Genomic DNA, 24,656 nt, shown 5'->3' on the forward strand with positions numbered 1-24,656 from the left:
CTTCCCATGTCTCCAAGAGGAATGGAGCCCCCTGAACTATGCAACAGGGTTTCACTACTTCTGTAATTCTGAAACGTGGGGTTTTGTTTTCAGTTTTATCTTGTGTGAGAGGCTAAAAAAAGAAATACATAATAAATCTTAAAGCTTTTAGTTCTTTCTTTACTATAATTTCAAATAAATATAATAACAAAATACGTTTTCCATTTTATACAATAGGCACCAAGGTGCCGAGAGCACTTATTCATCTAAGATTATATTATGGATGCTCCTTTTCTTACCCAGTGCTTACAATTCAGTATCAAGTTCTTTAATCACACTAGAGAGTAAATACCTTCAAAGTAATTCTTTTCCTTCCTTCCCTCCCTCCCTCCCTCCCTCCCTCCCTCCCTCCCTCCCTCCCTCCCTCCTTCCTTGTTCTAATCAAAATATCTAGGAGCATACCCTTTGTGCTCTTTGCTGGTGAGAAGAGCATTCACAGATGGTGAGAAGCAAAAGCCACTGACGGCCAGACTCCTGGGGTGGGGAACACTTCTATCCCACATGTTCTAAACTAACCATAGGCCTTTGAGATCATGCTTTCGACCCCCACCTCTGACAGGAGCCATTGCGGTCCAGAGAGGGTGAGAGGTCCCAAGGACACTTCTGTACGCATTGCCTCACTTAATCCTCATGAAAGGGTAGTAGCAATTCAACTTTAAAACCATTTCAACGCTGTGCTGTTTAACAGGGCAATCTGGAAATCACTCATCTCTCCTCCTTTCATCACTTAATAAGGTCACACCAGAATCAAGACACTAAAGATGGAAAGATGAATAAGACACACCTCTCGTCCTAAAGAGGCGCAGTCTATCATGATGCACCTAAGAAAATAAGTTTTAAAAAAAAAAATGGCTCTAGTTGGTTTGGCTCAGTGAATAGAGCATCGGCCTGCGGACTGAAGGGTCCCAGGTTCGATTCCGGTCAAGGGCACATGCCCGGGTTGTGGGCTTGATCCCCAGTGGGGGGCATGCAGGAGGCAGCTGATCGATGATTCTCTCTTATCATTAATGTTTCTATCTCTCTCTTCCTCTACCTTCCTCTTTGAAATAAAAAAAAAATTTATATATTTTTTAAAATGCCTTGATAGAGGACAGAAACAGACAGTAGACACAGGCCACATATGAAAGTACAGGCACCAGACATGCATGTGAAGAAACCGTCTTGGATGAGAGCCCAGTGGGTTTTCCAAGGATTCCAGCCCCAGTCGGTATCTAACTGTAACGCATAGGAGATCCCAAATGAGGTTTTTCCAGCCGAGCCCAGTTAACCCAGAACCATGAGGGTGATAAATTGTGGCACAAAGTTTGGGAGTAGTATGTCACACAGCAACCAATAATCAGGACTCATCACTTCCGCAGGGAGGCGTTCTCTGGGGTCCCAGACTAAGTTATAGTCCTTGTTTAGGTTTCCATGGCACCTGTACTTCCGTAAGTTACACACATCACAGTTTCAATGTCAACATCCCCTCGGGCAGCACTGTCTATTTTGTCCACACTTGGACCCCCAGACTCAATTGCAGCTCAATAAATATCTGTTGAACGAATGAGTGAATTTTTTGAGTGGCTATCTTTAGAATCATTTGACATTGTTTTCTTTTTCTCCTTTTTGCTTTGTTGTCAGTACCTCTGATTTACAGCCCTCACCACATCATGATTATCTCTAGCAATAAACAATAAAGACAACTACTGCTTTAACAACAGCCCCACCCCACATCAGTACTTCTATAATAATAAAAGCATAATATGCTAATTAGACCAGACAGCCAGACATCCTTCCAGACAAAGCCACAGTGGCTACAAGGGCCGAGGACAGGCAGCTGTGGTGGCCAGTGGCAGCAGCAGTGGGGTGATGGGGGTGGCGCCTTCCCCTGATCGGCTGGCTGGCCGGTCACCTCCCGCAGAGGGAGGCCAAACTGCAGCTTAGGCCTGCTCCCTGCGCCTGCTCCCCACAGTAGGACATCCCCTGAGGGCTCCCGGACTGTGAGAGGGGGCAGACCGGGCTGAGGGACCCCACCCTCCCCCGCCCCCAGTGCACAAATTTTCATGCACCGAGCCTCTAGTAGTGTAATAAATGAATTAACAGACCAGTGTGACAAATCCAAGTCTTTGCCTGTATTTGCACAGTACAAATTAAATAGATAAAAAGAGTTACTGAGAGTAGCAGTGGTTTATTCATTCCATACATGTTTTCTGAAGCAGCGACTGTGTTCTAGGCATTGATGATACAACAGTGAACAAAAGAGATTAAATTTCTACCCCTGTGGCCTAGACGATGGAGTCCAGCCTCCGAAGAAGAGGCAGAGGTCAGCAGCGACAACTCTGGGGCTCAGGAGGAAGGGGACTTCAATAAGTTACTTAACCTTTCTCTTCCCAGTTTTCTCATTTGCAGAATCAACAAGTGAGTAATACCTCTCTCCTAGGACAGTTGAGAGAATTGAACAAGGCAATAGGTGGCATGGTTCTTGGCACAGGGTACACGAGCAACAAGCCTAAAAAGCCTCTCGCTGCCCGGTCAGCACCATCATCCTTCCTCTATGACCTCATGCTCCCTCGGCCCTCCACCTTCCCTCCCATCTGGCCACACTGGCCTCCCGCTGGTTCTCAAACTTGCTGACACATCTCACCTCAGGGTCTTTGCCTTGGCTATTCCCCAGATGTCAACATGGCCAACTCTTTCCTTAAATAATTGTTCATGGCACCTTTTCAATGAGGCCGATCCTGACCACCCTATTTAAAATTTTAACACATATCTCTGCCCTGGAGTTCTCAGTCCCCTTATTCTGCCTTTTTCTTTTTAAATAAACTTTTAATTTTAGAACGGTTTTAGATTTATGGAATTATTGCAAAGATAGTACAGTGCATTCCCATACACCCCACATCCGGTTTCCTCCGTGTAACATCTTACATCAGTCTGGTACATTTTATCACAATTAATGCACCAATGTTGATGCACTGTTGTTAGCTAAGGCCCTTACTTTGTTGTGACTTCCTCCATTTTCCCCTACTATCCTTTTACTGTTCTAGGATCCCACCCAGGATACCGCATGACTTTCCGTTCTCATGCCTCTTTCGCCTCCTCTTGGCTATGACAAGAGACTTCCTTGTGTTTGACGAATTTACAGTTTTGATGACTACTGGTCAATGGATTATTTTGATGTTTTTCTCCTGACTGGACTAGGGCTCTATGTTTTGAGAGGTAAAACCATTCCTGTCATATCCAGGTTGACACTGTCAACATGACTTACTACTACTGCTCATGTTACTCACCGGGCTGGGCCTTTTCCCCTATTCCTTTACTGACCTAACACACCTCTTAGTGCTCAGGGTTTCTCTCTTCCAAGTCAAACATAAGCTCCTTGAGGACAGGCATTTATGTTTATTTTGTTCACTAAAGTATCCCAAGTGCGTAGAAGAGTACCCAACACACAAAAAGGCTCTGAGCTGACACGGGGGAATGAATGCACTGTTATTCCTCTGAGGGAAGGTCATGGCCCTTCACGACCTCCCCACCTCTCCAACTGGCAGCCCCTGACCAACACTCACCTCGTGGTTTTACTCCTTCACGCTTCGGTCCTAGTTGGGAGCCTTCCGAACTGCTCGGGCTCACAGAGCGGCCTGGGTTTCGGCATTGTACTCAATCGACAGTCTCTCCTGACCCCACCCTGCATTCCGAGCTACTTGAGAGCAGGCACAATGCTTTCCTGACCCTCTGATAGAATCTCTATTCTACGCCTTCATCCCTTTGGGCTCTGTTTACCACCCTTACCTGTTTTGGAATTTCATATTTTCCATATTTGTCAGTATTTTATTATGTTGTATTAGGATGAACAGCCCTTAAATTTGCTATAACGGTCTAATGCCAAATTTAAAATCTATGAGTAAACACCTTCTGCTAGCTTGCCTCATCTGGTTTTGAAATTAATTCGTTAAAAAATTACAACATATTTGGACAAGGCAAAATATGAAGAGTACCTCCCTCTGACAAAAGTGAATTGGGTAAAACCAGTGTGTGGGTGCAGTGTGGTTTACCTCAGCACAAAACTGGAAATCGGGAGCTAATTAGGACTGTATTCCAAATCTGGCCCAACCAACCACACACTGGGTGGCCTCGGGCAAACCATTAACCCCTGGGTGCCTCACTCAGCTACCTGTATTCAATACAGTTGCTAATATCAAGTTGCTTCACCTGTGGATCATTCACGAGGTAGCTGTCCAAACATGCCTTTAAAAACTGTAAACTGACGTATAATTATGACACACGCCGCTGGGTCTCACCCATTCAACAACCAGGTGCTCCTGGTCTCTCCCTCCCGGGAAGGGTTCGTCGGCCCAATTAACACAGTCAGCAACCAACTGCGGATGATACACTGGCTTCAGCCCAACTCGATGATCTGTAGATATTTCACCTTATTTCTGTATAGAATACTCTTTCTGTAAAAAGGGTTATTTCCTCTATTTAATAGACTGAGAAGCTGAGGTCCATTGGTTAGGGTGGTAATCAAAGCTCAAACCCAAGAACCCATGCATGCATCAGAAGGCAACAGGATGGAGAATCAGTGAATTGCTATTGTCTGACAAGGAAATCTGCTGTCTACATGCTCATTGGGCAAGCCTAATCAACAGGATGAATCCAGCAGTCCTCCCACACAGAGGCAGAAGCAGAGATGAGCAGTGAGACCAGCCTGGCCCACACAGAGATGCCATGTTCTCCCAAGTTGTTTGGTAAAAGTGCTGCCCCCCCCCGCCCCCCCTCCCCCCCCTCCCCCCCCGCCCCCCCTCTCCCCCCCCCCCCCCCCGCCATGACTAAACGGCTTGTGACCAGAATTGAATGGGTGCTGAGACTATAGAGAAGAATGCAATGCCAAGGACACCTAGGATGAACTGTTTCTGCCGGTCCTTTTCAGAATCAAGGGTGATTGCAAGAATGGTCAGCACATGTGGCTCTCACATGTTCTTCACTTTGGTTAAGGCTGCGGCTGACTGAGAATTTTCTAAAATTACGTAATATGAAGGATCTGCCACAAGAGGATCTGACCCAGTAAGATGACACTTCTGGACCATGAGGCTCAAGAGGTTATGATTTTTCATGGTGGTTTTTGTCATAAAGACAAAGTTAGCACATTGGTAAAGTACAGATAAGCCACAAGCAGCTGATAAGGAAACGGTACCAATGGAGACCTCGTAAGAAGCATTCAGGAGTCTTTCAGAGAAGGACAGCTAGAAACACATGTGGAATCCCATTTTCATAGGCCTAGAGAGAACATTAAATGCCTACATTGTGCCCAGCCGGTGTGGCTCAGTGGCTGAGCATCAACCTATGACCCAGGAGGTTACAGTTCGATTCCCAGACAGGGCACATGCCCGGGGTTGTGGGCTTGAGCCCCAGTGTGGGGTATGCAAGAGGCAGCCGATCAATGATTCTCTCTCATCATTGATGTTTCTCTCTCCCTCTCCCTCTCCCTCTCCCTCTCCCTTCTTCTCTGAAATCAATAAAAAGATGTTTTTAAAATGTGGCTACATTGTATACAAGTTTCAATAAATGAGATGTTTATTGACATCCAATGCATAAGGAGTATAACATTAAAAAATAATTTGTAGTGTTTTTTTCCAGTTCTAAAAGTAATAAATACTCATAGAAACTCTGGAAAAGAATGACAAATATGGGAAGGAAAGAAAAGAAAAATCAGTCACGATCCCATAACTCAGAGAATAAATCGATAGGTGTGTTTTTGTCCAATATCTCATTGGAATCAGATTATATACAGTTTGGGCACGCTGTTTAAGGGTACGCTCAAAAAGCAAATACTGGCAAATACTAACCTTGACAAAAGAAAGAAACGCCGCAGAGCGTGCTGTGCCACTTACACCTTACAACCTGACGCCACCTGACTGAACATCTCTTCTCCAGCTACCCCGACCTCCTCCTTACCCGTGCACGGTTCTTCAAAGTCCTGACCCTCCTTGATGCTGTTAACCTGCCTCTGCACACATTTCCCCCTGGGTTTCAGAGGCACCGCCCTCTCCGTCTCCATCTTCCTCCTGTCCTTACTGGTCACCTCACCAAATGGGGACAGTGCCTAAGCTCTCTTCTCCCACTACAGCTGCATGTGGTTCTGCTGGTCAATGTATCCAGACTTGTGACTTCAACAGTACTTCTATGTCCAAGCCTCTCAAATGTCCACCTTCAGTCTCAATCTCAGGCCTGACCTCTGGTCCCAACTGCTTGTGGGACAAATCTACCCTGGCATTCTCATGGCCAAATTAAGCTCAATTTGTCTAAAATCATACTCAGTTATTCATTCAATTAATACGTGCCGAGTGCTCTCGAAGGGCTGGACAAAGTACAGGACACTGGGAGACGGCAGCAAATAAAATCCTTTCATGGAGCTTCCACTGACCACAATGTCCAGCTCTTTCACCTGCCGCTCTAGGCCTTTCACAATCCTGACATCACTTGCCTGTACAACTTCCCACTTCTCTTCCATAAAATATACTCTTTTCCTCCAAACTAGAATGCTATTTCTCAAATGCCATGCTTTCTCAACTCCAAGACTTTGTCTACAGTCATCTCTGAGGTACACTCTTCACGCTCCAATGCTATCCACTCTTCCACAAGCATGTGTTGATCCTAAAACTGTCTGCTCTCTCTTTAAACATCCACACGTCTTTGGTACTGCCCCCAACACATATACCACATGCTGCCTGTTCTTTCTGAAATGATGATCACATTTACTATATAATTTATCAAAAACCTATTTTGTGCCGGTTACATCGCTTGATACTTTATATCTCTAACTCTCACAATGTTCAATGTGAGTACTATTATCTCCATTTTACAGATGAGAAACTAAGGCCCAGAGATATATAAACTGTCTAAAGTACCCTACTGTACTTACATCAACTTGAGAACAGCAATTCTACCCTATTTCATTTTTATAATCCTCCACTGGGCCTAGAAGTATGGCCAGGGCACAATGGGTGCTTGGTAAGTATTTGTTGAATGAACAACTGCATAGAGAGTGTGTTTGCACAGCAGTGACAACTGTAAATATAAAGACCACTCTGGGTTTTCTGACAAAAGCATATGTGAATTCATTATAAGCTCACTGAAGTAAAATCTGACATGCTTTCCAAAATATTATGTTGACTTGAGCTTTTAAGTTTTTTCTTGGTAGAGAAAGCTTGTAAGCTATTGAAACCAGGTTTAAAAATAACATGGCAAAGGTCAGGTAGCAAAAGACCCCACTCAGACCTTTCACAGAAACAAAAGCACCGAGGCTGCACTTAGGAGTTATTCTGTAAACCACTCCAAATCAGCAGCTTAGCTGGTCTCCTTTTCCAGCGACTTCGAGCTCTAGCTCTTTCTAACACCCGTAAGGAGATGTCCCTTTGAAATACCCCCAGACAACCCATTTAAAGCATTTTTCAGTGCATCTCTGCTCTTGTTTATTGTTTGCCACTTGCAAAATCACTGAGGCATTTGATGCCCCAAGATGTTTTCCCAGAAACCAAACTAAATATAAGCCTGGCACTTCAAATCTCAGATTGCTTTGTTATTGAAGGCAGTGATGTTATTCCGCCCCTAGGTCAACCGCGGATTGAAGAGCCAAGGCTTTTGATTGGGAAACCCATTTTGTAAAACCAACAAGTTCCAATGTCCTGCTTTTAGAAACAAGACACACTTCGGTTATGTAAGTGTCCAAAAATGCAGAGTCCATGTTTTCCATTTCCCTTTACCTCCATGGCAGGGAACAGTGATTCAAAAACAAACCGAAATGCCATTCAAATTATCTTCTTCCCAGGACTGAGATGAAGACGGTGAAAATTTCCATCATAACAACCACATGTTGCTAAAATCACCCTCCAACTGCAACAGGGAATAACTGACCAGTGTCCATGTAGGTGCCCCCTGAGCAAAGCCAGCTGGCCTGGGCTGAACATGTGACACACTACAACAACAAAGGTAATGACACCCCCAAGGAGGTACACTAAGACCCAGATATGCAAAACACCCAAAAAGAGCTAGGGAAGTAGCTTTAGATTTAAAGATGTCATCAGCTCATATAACTTCTTAGAATCTTCTACTTGAACCTGAGTACTAGCAACTACATTTCCAATACAGAACTGAATGTAATTCAATTTTCTCACAAACTCCTCAAATTCAGTTAACCTGAGCAAAAATCACTTGGCTTTACTGAGAATAACCACCTTCACATGCATGGTTTAGAGTACAGTTTATACACTGTTTGATATGCTTCTTTTTTAAAATATTTTTATTGATTTCAGAGAGAGGAAGGGAGAGGGAGAGATAGAAACATCAATAATGAGAAAGAATAATTGATTGGCTGCCTCCTGCATACCCCCTACTGGGGATGAGCTTGCAACCCAGGCAAGTGCCCTGACCTGGAATCGAACCATGACCTCTTGGTTCATAGGTCGATGCTCAACTTCTGAGCCACACCAGCCGGGCGTTGATATACTTTTTGATAAATACATGTAGCATCTCACCAGAGAGAGGTGAATAAAGCAGCAGGACTCTTTTAAAGATGATGAAAGAGAGATCAAGATGACTCATCTATAGTCAAATGAAGTCCCTATGGGGAAGGAAAAAGAGTTCCTGGAACCCCTGTCTAATTACCAAGTCCTGTGAGCCACCCAAGTTCAATTACCTTTTGAATCACTTTTGTTAGAAGGACCACAAACAAGAAGGTTGAATCCAACCTGCCGGGAGCCGGTCCATCCTTGCTGTTTCAAGGGACCTGGCATATATGGCATACTGTTCTTAATATGTTTGCTCACCTTCTTGGCACTGTGTGTTTTAACCAAGGTCACCTCTCTGAGAAAGGTTGTTTCTCCAGGTAAGGATTTTCCCCTGAAGTTAGGGAGGGAATAAAACCCCTTAACTAAGTGCCAGGCGGGTAATTAATCACTTTAACTACGAACAATCATGCTTAAGCTACATAAATCTTTACTCCCTGGAATGGAGATAAGAAACACCCTAACCTTTGGAATAGAGATTGATAGGATTGGAATCAACTGGTATAAATACAGATGTAACAAGACAACAGGACACAGAACCTAGACACAGAATCTACACAGAACCTAGAGACAGAAGAACTTCGCTGGAGAGAACATGGCAAAAGATCCTGGACAGAAACTGGCCACAGAACCTAGAGACAGAACCTAGCGAGAGAACCTGAAGAACCTAGAGACAGAACCTAGTGAGAGAACATGGCAAAAGATCCTGGACAGAAACTGGCCACAGAACCTAGTGAGAGAACCTAGCTGAAGAACCTAGAGACAGAACCTGGCTACAGAACCTGGATAGAACATGGCAAGAGAACCTGACTAGAACCTGGTGACTGAACCTGGCTGGAGAACCTGGACAGAACCTGGCTGGAGAACCTAGCGAGGGAACATGGCTATAGAACCTGGCTGGAGAACCTGGAGAACCTGGCTGGAGAACCTAGCAAGAGAACATGGCTACAGAACCTGGCTGGAGATCCTAACCAGAACTTCGCTGGAGATCCTGGCTAGAGATCCTGGCTAGGCTGCTGATCAACTGAATGCTGTCTCCGTGTCATTCCTTCTTCGCCGACTCCATCCACACCTTTGGGGACCCCTGGACCTGCTGGGGTTGGACCCCAGCACCAACCCATGTGTGAGCTTCCCAGTTTTGAGTTTATTCAGTGGGACAAAGGTGTAGCAATGGCAAGAACACAAATTTCTGACACCAAAAAAGGGCTCATGTCCTCGCATTGCCTTCTAAGCTGAATGACTTCCAGCAAGTCAGGCTGACTCAGTGCTTCTGGGCCCTTATTATCTGCAAAATGAAAATCCTGCCAAGGCCTGCCCACATCTACCTTAGAGAGCTGTGAGCACAAATGTGGGTAATGCACGTGAAGTTCTTTGTAAAATCAAAAACAGTTCCCATTCCTATTAGAAGCTAGCTGAATCCTAACCACACAACCACTTATACTCAACAAGCATTTACAAGAGGATGGGCCAGGCCAAGTACTCAAACACTAAGCTAGATGCTAGGAACACAAAACACAGCTCCTGCCCTCGAGTTAGCTAATGGGGAAACAACACAAAACCAAATGTAAAATGTGCTTCAACAGAAGTACATAACCAAGGAATCATTACTAAGCAAGGGACAATAAGTGACAAGGGTCTTAAGTGACAGAACACAATTAAATGACATAATAATATGTCTTCATATAGATGACTTCAGTTGAAAGAAACCACAGACAAAGGAAACAAACAGAACCAATGTACCTGCTCTAGCAATGGGGCTTCCGTCCTGAAGCTGTCCCAACAGTAACAGCTCCAGAGGTCCCACCCAGGAGAGAGTTTGGAGTGAACTAACAGCCGCACAGATGGGAGGCAAGAGTACAGAGAGCTTCTTCACAAGCTGTCCAAGTCTTTCTGACCCACAGACACACCTGCTCAACAGAAGGCCTTTGCTGGATGTTAGAGGAAATGAATAATCGTCTCACTTCCTGTTGACTTCAATTCCTTAGGTCATTGCAGCTGGTTAGCAGGAGGAAGACTACTTACAACTCTAACCTTCAAAACAACAACCAGCTTGTAAGTTAGCACATATTTACAAAACTGCTTCCTGTGGGTGTTCATGGTGAATGAATACGAGAGGTAATTAACTGATTTTTCTTCTTTCTCTGCTACACTTGAACCTGCTAAAAAAACTTAAGCCTGGGTCTTTGTTAAATGGCACCTGGAGAGAGACAGCCCATGATAAGATCAAAAGGTGACTCACTTCTCATTTGAAAGGGCAGATACACTCCGTGGTGATGGGCTGCATCCACGACCCCTCCCTTCTGGAATTAATCTGTGACAATAACGTTGGCTACAAAGGCAAAGCAAGGCTGGCAAAGGCAGACAAAATACTGTCTTTGACCCTCAAAGATAAGGACAAGGTAAGGCAAAATAGCAGGATGAGTCCTTGTTATTTTACTATGTAAAATGTGAAGGCGAGAAAAACCTCTGCCCATCATATGGGATAAAGGAAAAATTTACAAGGTATGAAGAAGAACAGTAGAAACTATACTTTTGTCTCCAAATCTGGGTCTAAATTTCTTTTATTATGGACTACTATTAGTATAGAATGAATTTTTACATAACAACCCTGCAGCGTGTAAGCATTCTGGAGTTGCGCTCTGGAACTCTGATTGGCCCATATTTCCTTAACTGTTTTGATCTGACATTAGAATGATAGGCATATGATAGTTGGGACTCCTTCAATGTGGATGGACACGTGTTAAATGTAGGATGATGTATTTAATAAAATAAGAACAATAAAGATAGTTCTTATAATTCCTAAGCCAAGACCAAGATTAAAGAGTCACAGCTAAAACTTACTGAGTACTTACTGAAGGGAAGTCATTATGGTAAGCCCTTTCTCTGCATTATATTGGTAAATCCTCACAACAACCCTACTAGAGAGCCGGTATTATCATCACCACTTTACAGATAAGGAAATCGAGACTTAAGAAATAAAGTACATTGTTCAAGGTCATATGGCCAATAAGTGAGTGGAAGCAAGACTCTAAAACGCTCACATAGCCCTGGCCGGTGTGGCTCAAGTGGTTGGGTGTCATTCAGTACACCGAAAGGTTGCCAGTTCACTTCCCTATCACTTCCCAGTTAGGGCACATGCCCAGGTTGCGGGTTCCATCCCCGGTGGGGTGCATGCAAGAGGCAGCTGATCGATGTCTCGCTCTCACTTCCTCTCCCTCTCCCTTACTCTCTCTCTAAAAATCAATTTTTAAAAATCTTTAAAATGCACATACAGTCCTATGTCACAATTCATAGTAAATTAATTGCTTTGAGATAATACAGCTAAAATTTTACACACATGATGCTTTGAATTTTAGTGTCAAACACCAGCAACTTTCATGTTGATTTTTAAATATTACTGCTTGTTAATCCCACAACTCTGAGAGTGAATTGCCAAATATCATCTTTATACCCAGGGAAACAGTTTATACTTAATTTACAAAAAAATAAAAATCACCTCTGTAATACTTCTGTGTCATCGGAATGGTGGATGAGAGGTCCCTGAGCAAACAGAATAAGGGCTGTTCTCTGAACGGCTAACCTCAGTTCTCTCCGTGACCTTGGACACGATATTTGGAATGCCTGCAAGGGTGTAATAACTGACTTCATTTAGGCCAAACAAGTGCTTTTGCAAATGTTTGCGTAGTCCTAATTGCACAAACCTTTCACTAATGTTTCCCTGAAACATCATTTTTCATTTAGCCAATAAATACAAACACTCGTAAAAGTGCTTGCTTTTTAAAAACCTGGAAATAAGTGTTTGTGTCAAAAGAATTAAAAGAAATAGTTTCAAATCAGATGTGACTACAGATAATTCAAACACATTTTGAGTATTCAGGCATGTCCAAATAAACTGCCTCCTTCTAAAACCAACATAACTTTTTTTTTGGGGGGGGGGGGGGTTGATGGGGGGTGAAATATCAGTGTTTAAACAAAATAACAAAGTTGACACACAACTTTCAGTCTTATTTCTTAAATGTACTAAAAGACAATAAGCCCAGGATTTCACATGACCCCACTACAGGGGAAATATAGGCATCATATCTAACTTTCAATGAAGGGCAATTATTTTGGATCAGAAGATCTGGAATTAGAACACCTGAGCTTGAACCTTCCATGCACTAGAACCAGATGCAGAATTCTGGGCAAGTCACTTGAGCCTGAATTTCAGGTTCTACCTTCTTCACAGGTTGTTTTGGAGTGTGAATCAAATGATAGGATGTAGTGCTTTGTGTACAGGATGGCAACTGGAGTTGTCTATATGGAAAAGGGGAAAGGGTCACCATATTCTCTTTCATTTCCTTCCATTATAAACCAACTAACTGGCGAAGAGAGTGGTGAGAGCAATGAGTTCAGGAAGCTCTGGGAAAAGGTTTTAATTTAGTCAAGGGTCCCTCCTGCACTGTGCACATAGCAGCATGAGTTGCTATGCATCGGCTTTCCTAGTGGTCCTGGAGTGAAGGGATTCCAGGGTGCAAGATGCAGGATGACTCAAATGGAGTATCTCTTTTTAAAGAAGAAAAAAATAAATAAGTAATGCCCTCCCTTGTCCCCCAAGTTCCTCCACAGCTAGGACACTTCTCCCTCCTCCCTTTTTCTTCTAAGTTTCTTGAAACGTATTCTTTATATTTTCTGACTCCACCTCTCACCACCCATTCATTCTCCCCCAGAAGCAATCTGGTTCTGCCCGGCTGAAACCGCACAGGCAGGGGTTAACAATTTCCTTATTGCTAAACCCAGGAGACTTTCCACTCCCCTCCGGACTGACCTCTCAGCAGTATTTGGCCTACTGAACACCCACTCTTTGCATTGCTCTCGTGAATTCACTGACACAGTCGGTCTGGTATTTCTCCTTTATCTCTGGGTGCTCCTTTCAGTCCCTTCCAGGAGCTCCTTCCTCTGCCCATATCATAAATGAAGGCATTCCTCCATTCCCCCGTGACCCTAATAAGTTCCTCTTCCTGAATGGTCTTCTCTATTCCTGTGGCTTCAGCTACAATCCACATGGTAGATGAGGAACGGACTGTTCTGAACTCTAGACTCACATATGCAACTGCATTTGGTTGTCTCCTAGTTCCTAACAGACACAAAACCAAACTCCTCATCTCCCCCTGGCATTCTCCCCCCCCCCCCCCCCCCGCATTCTCCCTTCCCCCTGGCATTCTCTGTATAGTGAAGAGCATCATCATCCACTCCAGAAAGATGTACGTCACCTTCTTGCTCCTTCACCCACAATCACTGCAGATCAGCTGGTCATACTGATTCTGCCTCTACAAGATCTGCAAAATCTATCCATTGCTCTCCTTCGTTACTGTCTTAGTTCAGACACCACCATTGTCTTCTCGCAGTCAGTCTTGCCCTCCACAAATCCATTTGCCACACTGAGCCATTTCTAAAATTAAAAACTTGTTATCTTCTAGATAAACCACACTCCTTAACATTGCCTGTAGGGGCTCCTGGCCACTTAATCTCCTGGGCTTCTCTCTTTAATCTCCCTCTCCTCACACCTTCCTGCAACACACAGGCACGCTACTTGGATGTCCATTTTGGTCGTCCCTCTTATGTGCTCCTGTAGCGCCCTGATGTCCTCAATTATCATATTTCTCACTCTGTGTGAAATGGCCTGATGACTCGTCTGTCTGCCCCACTAGATGATAAGCTTCATGAAGGCAAGAATGGGCCTATTTTGTTCAATATTGTATTCCTAGCTTCAAGTTCAAGAGCTCTGTGCCATGGCACAAAACAAGTGCTCAATTCTTACATGTTTAATCAATGAATCTCTAAAGGCAGAAGAGAAATTGTTCTGGAAAAGTTAGAGTGCTGATAAAAATGGACCAAGAACACCTGGGAGGAGATCATTTCGCTAATTTCCTGGAGCATAAAAAGTGCTGGTCACATTTCTGTTGTTTTCTAACCTATATGTTCCTGTTCTGTGACTGAAAATGTACATTTATAATCACATCTACAGACCACAAGGTGAAGGGGATATTTAGCAAATTTCCAGTTAGATAAATGTCCAAACGCAAACCAGATAAGGCAGAACAGGCAGCTTTAGTTTGTACTGAATTATAAATTGGTTACGCTAATCAAGATAACTGAACAAATAAATCTCTACCACACTCAGGTGGCATATAACCTGGGAATCCAATTTGAAACACATAACTCAAATTTACAGTTAATGAGTATCTGAAAAACAAACAAAATGTTCATGGAAATAGCAAGCCTGAGATCTCAATGCAAGAGCCTCTATATTTTGACTTTGATTTCCGCTCATGACTCATGCTGCCATCAAAATTAATTACACTCATGGACCAAATAAAGTTCTTACCTTATTGTCAGTATGAAAATAAATTATGTGGGCTTTTTATTGTCTGTTTGGTAATATCTACAGTGGCCAATGAAAGAGAGCAAACATCATGCATGGAATTGACTACTGGTGGTCATTTTTATCACCTTCTCAGACCTCAGTCCTCTGAATTATTTAGCCTGAACCAGAAGCTCCAAAATGGCATGTCATTTGGCTACTTATAAACCAAATACAAAATCTACCCTAAAAGAAAAAGAAAGAAGCAATTCTTGCTAGATATCCCTCCAAATGGTTTAGAGCAGTGGTTCTGAACCTTGGCTGCACATTAGAATCACCTGGGAATCTTTTTATTTTTTTATTTATTTATTTTTAAAGGTTTTTTTTTTTTAATTGATTTTTCACACAGAGGAAGGGAGAGAGACAGAGAGTTAGAAACATCGATGAGAGAGAAACATCAATCAGCTGCCTCCTGCACATCTCCTACTGGGGATGTGCCCGCAACCCAGGTACATGCCCTTGACCGGAATCGAACCTGGGACCCTCCAGTCTGCAGGCCGACGCTCTATCCACTGAGCCAAACCGGTTTCGGCCTGGGAATCTTTTTAAAATCCTGATTTCTGGGCCTCATCCTCCAGAAATTCTGTTTCTTTGTTTCTAATGTTGTGGCTTCACCCCATAACAAAGAAACAGAATTTCCGGAGGATGAGGCCCAGAAATCAGGATTTTAAAAAGATTCCCAGGTGATTCTAATGTGCAGCCAAGGTTCAGAACCAAGGTTTAGAGAGAAGTCTTCTAAAAAACCTGCCCAATGTTTCTATTAAAACCAGGTGTTCCGAAGCTAGTAATGAGAGTAGCACCCATCCATACACCTTCCTGCTTCTTAATTGACTTCAAGTACTGTAACTAGGCTCCGCACATGATCAAACTGGACTAGAGCATATCAAGTATCTGATAAAATATTAGCTTTAGATGTTTTGGGGGTTTTTTTAAAACATATTTTTATTGATTTCAGAGAGGAAGAGAGAGAGATAGAAACATCAATGATGAGAGAGAATCACTGATTGGCTGCCTCCTGCACACTCCACACTGGTGACCGAGCCCGTGCCCTGACCTGCCCTGACCTTCCCGGGAATCGAACTGTGACCTCCTGGTTCATAAGTCAATGCTCAACCACTGAGCCACACCAGCTGGGCTGCTTTGGATTTTTTTAATGCAAATGTTAATTGCTTAGGTCCAGCTTGGTTTTCCTATTCATAACATGCAGAGTTTTCATTTTTTCCTTTTTTTTTTCTTTTTTGCAGAAGGTTACATATCCATCATAGTTCTTTATTTTCCACTTGTATAGGTAACCAAGGTCGAGAGCCCAAAGCCTAAAATCCATCTATGGAAAAACAAACACTTTTAATAAAAATTCAACCATGTACCTTCCTTTCCATTTATTTCAGTATGATATTCAGTGATCCTTCTACCACAAAGCTTTCACTGATCACTCTATTAAGAAATAAGTTATCCAACTTTATTTCCAACCTTCCAACAATATTTATTATTTCCTATCTCATAGTTTTTCTTTTAAAAGAATCAATTTCAGTGGCCATACCACTGTGAACGTGCCTGATCTTGTCTGATCTCAGGCGAATCACTTCTGCCACATATTTAAGTTACTTAATGGATTTTTATTTTCTCCATTATTTGAACTAGACAATGTTTTAGATGCATTGTATTCCCCAAAGCACAGAGACTTAACTGCTTTCAAAATAATGTTTACAGACCATTGTGATCATAAAAAACTACTACATGTTCATTGTTCAACATTTTGAAAATACAGAAAAGTATAAAAGAGGAAATAAACGATGCCTATTCAATGGCCCCTTTCTTAAGTAGGTACATCTTTCTGGTTGTTTTTTCTTAAACATAGTTGAGAACATACTGTAATACAGTTCTCTATCCAGTGGTCGGCAAACTCATTAGTCAACAGAGCCAAATATCAACAGTACAACGATTGAAATTTCTTTTGAGAGCCAAATTTTTTAAACTTAAACTATATAGGTACGTACATTGTTATTAACTTAATTAGGGTACTCCTAAGCAGTGATGGCGAACCTTTTGAGCTTGGCGTGTCAGCATTTTGAAAAACCCTAACTTAACTCTGGTGCCGTGTCACATATAGAAATTTTTTGATATTTGCAACCATAGTAAAACAAAGACTTATATTTTTGATATTTTATATATTTAAATGCCATTTAACAAAGAAAAATCAACCAAAAAAATGAGTTCGCGTGTCACCTCTGTTCGCCATCACTGTCTAAGGCTTAGGAAGAGCCACACTCAAGGGGCCAAAGAGCCGCATGTGGCTCGCGAGCCGCAGTTTGCCGACCACGGCATCCTATTTGTCCCCCATTTAACAATAATTTGTAAACACCTTTCCATAATTAAAATTCTGCATAAATATCTTTTTAAATGTCTGTATAGCACCATATCTTTTGATGATACCATAATTTGTTTCAACTGATCCCCTGCTGTTGGGCATTTAGACTTGTCAATATCTGACTTTCCTAACCAAAACGTTTAAAACATTTGTGAAAATTCATTTTTAAAACATTTATCATAAGTTCCTTTGGATAGATTGCTAGAAGTGGAATTACTGGATCAAGGGGTAGGAACATTAGTGAAGTTTTTCATACACTGAGCCAACAACCTTTTCAGAAAGGTTGTAAACCCCTCACAGCATCCGAGAGTGTCTGCTCCACTGCACACTTACTAAAGTGGGGAGCTATAATTTTTAAAAATCTATGTAAACATAAAAGCTGGAAAAATGTGCCTTGCTATTGCTTCAGTTTCATTTCTTTGATTAATGGTAAGAGAAAGCATGCTCATATGTCTACGCGCCATTTCATTTCCTTCTCTCTGAATAGCCTGTTCCTGTCTTTTGCCCAAGTTTCTGCTGGAGTCTGTATTTGTTTTCTATTGCTACGTAATTCATTTCCACTAACGTAGTGGCTTCACACAACACCCATTCTGTATTTCAGAGTTCTGGAGGTCTGTATCTCGGTGGGCGTGGCTGCATTCTCTCCTCGGGGTCTCTATCTCAAGGCTGCAATCAAGGGGTTGGCCAGGAGGGGCCTTTAACTAAAGGCATGGCCACAGAATCCAGTTCTGAGCTCAATCCATTTGCTGGCAGACTCCAGTTACCTGTGGCCCTAGGTCTGAGGTTCCAGTTTCCATGCTGGGCGACCCTCAGCAACTCGAGGCCCCCCACATTTCTCAAGGTGGCCCCTGTTCCTTCACAAGTGTCCCTTCCATCTTCAAAAGAGCAACAGCAGGATCAGTCCTTCTCAGATTCAAATCTCTCTGATTTGCCCAGGCAGAGAAAACTCTCTACTTTTATGGGCTCCTGTGACTACATTAGGCCAACCCAGATAATGTCCCCTTCCTAAATGTAACTGTGCCATATAAAACACATTCAAGGGATATTTCATCATGTTTACAGGCTCTGGGGATTAGGGCATGCAATCTTGGGATAGGGGCATTTCTAGAATTGCGCCTGCCATAGACTCTTAGGCACTATCTTTTTGTAATTTGCTTGTGCTCTTCATGATGCCTTAATTGCATGCATTTGTCGAATAAACGAATCTTACTGATGACTGCCAAAGCTGCATTTTTGCGATGGCAAAGGCAACTGTGGATGGGGCTGCTGTGTGCTAATACATAACTTTGCTAACACGGGTACTTTTTTAAATTTGTAATCGTGGGGAAGCTTTTACAATACACATTATATAAAATTTGCCATCTAAATCCGTTTTAGGTGTACAGTTCAGTACCGTTAAGTACATTCACACTGTTGTGCAACCAATCTCTACAACTCTTCGTCTTGCAAAACTGAACCTCTATACCAGGTTAACTATTCTGCATTTTACCCTCCTCTTCCCCAGCTCCTGTCTACCACCATCTTCCTTTCAACACTGCTTTACTTTTATGTATTTATTAACAAACATGCACATAGCAATTGCTACATACACGGTCGAAGTACTTTAAAGATATTAACGCATTTATTCCTCATAGCAATCCTATGAGATCAGTCCTGTTCTTATCCCCATTCTACAGAGTAAGAAACGCAGTAAGTAAATGGTCCAAGATTACAAATGGGAAGTCACCACGAAGGAATTCAAACCCAATCTGGCTTGCTAGTTCCTGCTATCAACCACTACATTGTGAAAATATTCACCGAAGAGACGTCATCAGGCATCAACAGTATTTCCTTGATGTGTACATTTAAAACACTTCTCTATGTGCAATGTAACCGAATATTCTTCCACTAACTAAAAGTTACATTATGTGACCAAGGAGCTACATGTCTACTGACCTTTTAGCCCAATGATGGTTCAGGCATGTTCATGAAGTTAACGAAACAAAAACAAAAACAAAAACAAAAATAACAAAAACAGTCTTGTATTTATTTTAGGTACTCCAATTATAACTTGCACATGGTAGTTTATAATAAAATAACTTATGAATGAATACAAATCACAATTCACTGTGACGGCTGAAATGAAAATATTAAAAAAAACCAAAAAAACAAACCCAGGTGTTTCTCTTTTCCAAGGAGGAGCAAAGAAAAGGAGAATGAAAACTTCCCAATAAGTTGACAACAGCACACAGCTCAATCTGTTTCACCTGGGAAATCCAAGTCTGCCCTGCTTTGCAAGCCACAACTCTAGATCAGTCCTAGCTTGTCACCCACGTGTGCACATCGGTAGTAACCCGCTCCATGGGAGGAGAGGGTCTGAAATTCCCTTATCCTGCTTTTCTTAGCTTAGTAATTCTCTCACAGGAGACCAAGCCATGCTTGCCGTCGGTTACACAGTTGCATTTATTTTACATTAAAGGTGAGCGGAGTCGACGGAAGGAACAACTCTTGTGTCTCCGGGAGCCCAGCTTGATGTGAGGTCAAAGCTCTGCTGAGGTCTGGCTTCTTGGACCCGGGGGAGGGGAGGGGTGGGGGTCGAGGTGGGGTAGGGGTGGGGGCTGAAGACAACGCACAGAACAGGACCAGCAATGGCACTGCCTTCCACTTACACACCGAGTCCACACGAACGAGCAGACGAGGCACCAGGGAGTCTCCCCTCACCCATCACCCATTGCATCTTAGTGCAGCCTCCAGAATGAAATAAAAAAAACAGCGCCTGGAAGAAACAGCGAGATCATCACCGCTGCCCGGGGGAGCGCTCGGATATTTACCACCCAGCCCTCCCCACCCCGCCCCCGGCGGCCAGCAGGCTGCCCAGAAGCTGGCAGATGCTCACCTGGCCCCGCCGCTTCCTGCCCTTCACCTGCCGGGCCTGCCGTCCACTCCCGCCTCGGGCTGGGCTTGCAGACCCGCTCGACTCGCGGTGACAGCCGGGCCCGGCCGCGAACCCTCCCCGCCCGGCAGCGAACCCTCCCCGACCGGCGCTCTGTTTACCAGCGCGGCTCACGGTCCCACTCGGAAAAGCTTCCCCCCAGCAGCCCGGGCGGCGCGACCCGCAGCACAAGGTTCCAGGCCGCGAAGCCCTCGTTCCTGCCCGAGGACTGGCGGCCGGCGGGCCACACCCTGCGGCCTCCTCCCTCTTTGTTTTCCTCGTCGGTGTGCATCACTCACATGTTGAAAACAATGTCATGTGCCGCCGAGTCTCCTCATCGCTCCTCCCCACACCCAAATGCTGTGCTGCAATTGGAAAATTTCACTTGGAACCTACCGGGGCCTGGACCCATTTTTATTTATTTTTATCTCGATTGATGAAAGTATTACCTATGTCCCCCCTTTTCCCCTATTGACCTCCTCCAGCCCGCCCCCGCCCCCGCCCAGGCCTTCACCGCCCTATTGTCTGTGTCCGTGGGTTATGCATATGTGCATACCAGGTCTTTGGTTGATCGCCTCCCGCCCGCCCACTCCCCGCCTTCCCTCCGAGGTTCCCCACGCTGTGTTCCATGCTTGCATGGGACCCATCTTAGCAGCTCCCTAGTCTAATTACCCAGAAAAGTGTTCTGAAACTCGGACTGTTAGACCCGGGAGATTGCTTCTCATTTCAAGCTGGAGTTGAGATGAAAACCAGTTTTCACTGGCCTTTGGTGTTGCCCCCAGATGGTGAAAGGGGGTGGTGTTGAGGGGGGTCTTCAACCCCCATTCAGATTCCCAGCAGAACAGGAACACTGGCAGGTGAGCTGGGCGCTTCCCAGGGAGAGGCCCCGCCTCCCCCACCCATGATGATGTATTGATCTTTCTGGAAGACCTTCCTTTTTCAACAATATAACACACTTCTTAGTCATTTTCTCAATTTACTCATTTACCTGTTTTATTGGCTTATTCACCATTGCTCCAGCCTCACCTATGAACTCCCTGAGGGCAGGAACTGTTTCGGTTTCACTCACCACCACATAATAGGCTCAAAGCACAATGCCCAATCTATATATTTGAATGAATGAATGAAGACATGGATGCAAAAAAAATGGACAAAGGAGACCAGAGAAAGCAGTGTGATAGGGATGGAAACATCTAATTACCTCTCCCCCTTAAAAGAAAATAAGAAAATCTTTAACCATTGAATTTTTTTTTAAGTATCTTCTTTGGTTGATGTTCAGAATTTAAATACATTTAAAAAGAAAACCCCGGCCTGGCCAGTGTGGCTCAGGAGTTGAGCTTCGACCTATGAACCAGGAGGTCAGGATTTGATTCCTGGTTGGGCCATAAGCCCGGGTTGCCGGCTCGATTCCCCGGTTTGGGGCACCCAGGAAGCAGCCAATTGATGATTCTCATCATTGATGTTTCTTTCTCTCTCTTCTCACTTCCTCTCTGAAGTCAATAAATAAATAAATAAATAAATAAATAAATAAATAAAACCGACACTGCAATTCAAGATGCATTTCTTGTTCCCTAAATACTGTATACAGTGCTCTCTTTTGCCTCAGGACTTGGGTACCTGTGGGTTTCTCTGATGAGAGCTCTCATCCCCTCTTCATCTCTTTAGCCTGGCCAACTTGTCCTTGCTCTTTAAGGAGCAGGTGATGTCACAGCTCTCCTGGGAACCTCGGGCAGAGGAACCTGTTCCTTCTATGCATGCCCAGAGGAGCTCACAGGCTCCTCTTTAAATGCATTAATCACATTGTATCCAGTTCCTCTATATGCTCATCAGTCTTCCTAGACCAGTGAGTCTCAAACTTCAGTATGTAACAGCATCTTCTAGAACAGTGGTCGGCAAACCGAGGCTCACGAGCCACATGCGGCTCTTTGGCCCCTTGAGTGTGGCTCTTCCACAAAATACCACACGCGGGCGCCCACGTACAGTGCGATTGAAACTTCGTGGCCCATGCGCAGAAGTCAGTTTTCGACCTGGGCGAGTCTATTTTGAAGAAGTGGCATTAGAAGAAGTGGGGGTACGTTCGCGGAGGTCGACCCCTCAGATTGAGGACATTTTTAGCAAAGGCCAGCTTAGGAGTACCCTAATTAAGTTAATAACAATGTACGTACCTATATAGTTTAAGTTTAAAAAATTTGGCTCTCATCAAGAGCAAAAGACAAAGAGAGAATCTTAAAAGCAGCAAGAGAAAGAAACTCAGTTACCTACAAGGGAATACCCATACGACTGTCAGCTGATTTCTCAACAGAAACTTTGCAGGCCAGAAGGGAGTGGCAAGAAATATTCAAAGTGATGAATGCCAAGAACCTACAACCAAGATTACTTTATCCAGCAAAGCTATCATTCAGAATTGAAGGTCAGATAAAGAGCTTCACAGATAAGGAAAAGCTAAAGGAGTTCATCACCACCAAACCAGTATTATATGAAATGCTGAAAGGTATCCTTTAAGAAGAGGAAGAAGAAGAAAAAGGTAAAGATACAAATTATGAACAACAAACATGCATCTATCAACAAGTGAATCTGAAAATCAAGTGAATAATCTGATGAACAGAATGAACTGGTGATTATAATAGAGTCAGGGGCATAGAAAGGGAGTGGACTGACTATTCTTGGGGGGAAAGGGGTGAGGGGGATGCGGGAAGAGACTGGACAAAAATCGTGCACCTATGGATGAGGACAGCGGGTGGGGAGTGAGGGAGGAGGGTGGGGTGGGAACTGGGTGGAGGGGAGTTATGGGGGGAAAAAAGAGGAACAAATGTAATAATCTGAACAATGAAGATTTAATTAATAAAAAAAAAAATTTGGCTCTCAAAAGAAATTTCAATCGTTGTACTGTTGATATTTGGCTCTGTTGACTCATGAGTTTGCCGACCACTGTACTAGAACAGTGCTTCTCACATTTTAATGTGTGTGGATCCTGTTAAAATGCAGATTACGATTCAGGGCGCCTGTGGTGGGGCGTCTGCAGCTCTGTTGAACTACCAGGCGATACCACACTTTGAGCAACAAGGCTCTTGGATGCTTATTAAAAATGCAAATTTCTGGGACATCTCAGAATTTTTTTCTTTGGGAAAAACTCTATCAGTTTATGAAGTTTGAGGGCAGGGCCAGGCTTGGACATTGTTTCCCACCGTGCATGAAGCAGTGGGTCTGGCACTGAAAATGCATTAAGCCACATTTGCAGAATGACTGAATTCTCGTACTATCACTAATACAGACCCTCGGCCCAGACCCAAGGGAGTGATGCCAGAAAAGGGATAAAAAGTAAAGACTGGGAACAGTCTCAGCTGGGCAGCTGTGGGCTCAGAGGCCTCCATTTGGTCAGAAGGGGACATTTTCTTCCTCTAAATTCCAAGTATTTCAGTTCATGTCTCCATTCAAAAGGCTGTCTACTAACAGTAGCCCTACCTTTAAAAAAAAAAAAAATAGACCTTATTTTGTAGACAGTTTTAGGTGCACAGCAAAATTGAGCAGAAAGCCAAAGCTCCCACTTACTCCCTGCCCCCATCCATGCACAACCTCCCCCACTATCAACATCCTGCACCAGGGCGGTGTGTTTGTTACAGCTGATGAACTTACACTGATACATCATTATTACCCCAAACCCACAGAGCCACCTGTCTCTTTATACCTTTAGGCCTCTCAGCTGATACTACCAACTAAACCCCTGTTTCCTCAAGGTAGTGTGAGTGTTTTTCTGTCACGACTGAAAGCATCATGACTAATATTCCACCTTTCCAGACATCTCCAGAATACACCTTTGCTCCCACTCCAATCTCCAGGCTCACATTGTTAACACTCCTGGATACTCTTCCTTTCTCGTCATCGCATTACATTGCCCTCTGCGTCCCCTGAAGGGCAGGGATCTTGTCCCATTCACCTTTGCATTCCCCACAGTACTTATCATGGTTCCTGGTAAATGATCTCAATAAACGTGCATTACAACAAAATAAAACACCAAATGACCTGTAAGGAGATTTTATTATATCCCTTCATTAATTTTTTTTTCCTTTTTGCCTTCATTTACTAAAGTCATGGTCAAGCCAGGATTCAATAAAGCAATGCTATCTTCCAAGAAATAAAAGTCTCATCAAAAAAATGTTTTAAACTTAATCAGAAAAATTTTGGTGCTATTTATAACTTAACATTTGCAAGCCAAGTATGCCTCACTTCATCTCCCCAAATATGCTCAAGTAAATATGATTCAGCCCTAGCTGGTTTGGCTCAGTGGATAGAGCATCAGCCTGCAGACTGAAGGGTCCTGGGTTTGATTCCAGTCAAGAGCACATGCCCAGGTTTCGGGCTCCACTTCCGGTGTGGGGTGTGTAGGAGGCAGCCAATTGA

At 43.6% G+C, this 24,656-nt stretch overlaps 1 protein-coding gene across 1 annotated transcript in view; it reads right to left on the reverse strand.

Annotated features, from left to right (window-relative positions):
• PLEKHM3 (pleckstrin homology domain containing M3) overlaps positions 1-20,548 on the reverse strand; it is a 166,333-nt gene extending 145,785 nt beyond the window's left edge. The window contains 1 exon segment of the mRNA XM_081096045.1: positions 20,223-20,548. The gene's annotated coding sequence lies outside the window, so the exon portion shown is untranslated.
• Between the last annotated feature and the right edge of the window lie 4,108 nt (positions 20,549-24,656).

The sequence above is a fragment of the Myotis nattereri genome (genome assembly GCF_964212035.1).
Source record: "Myotis nattereri genome assembly, chromosome: 7".
Taxonomy (NCBI): Eukaryota; Metazoa; Chordata; class Mammalia; order Chiroptera; family Vespertilionidae; genus Myotis; species Myotis nattereri.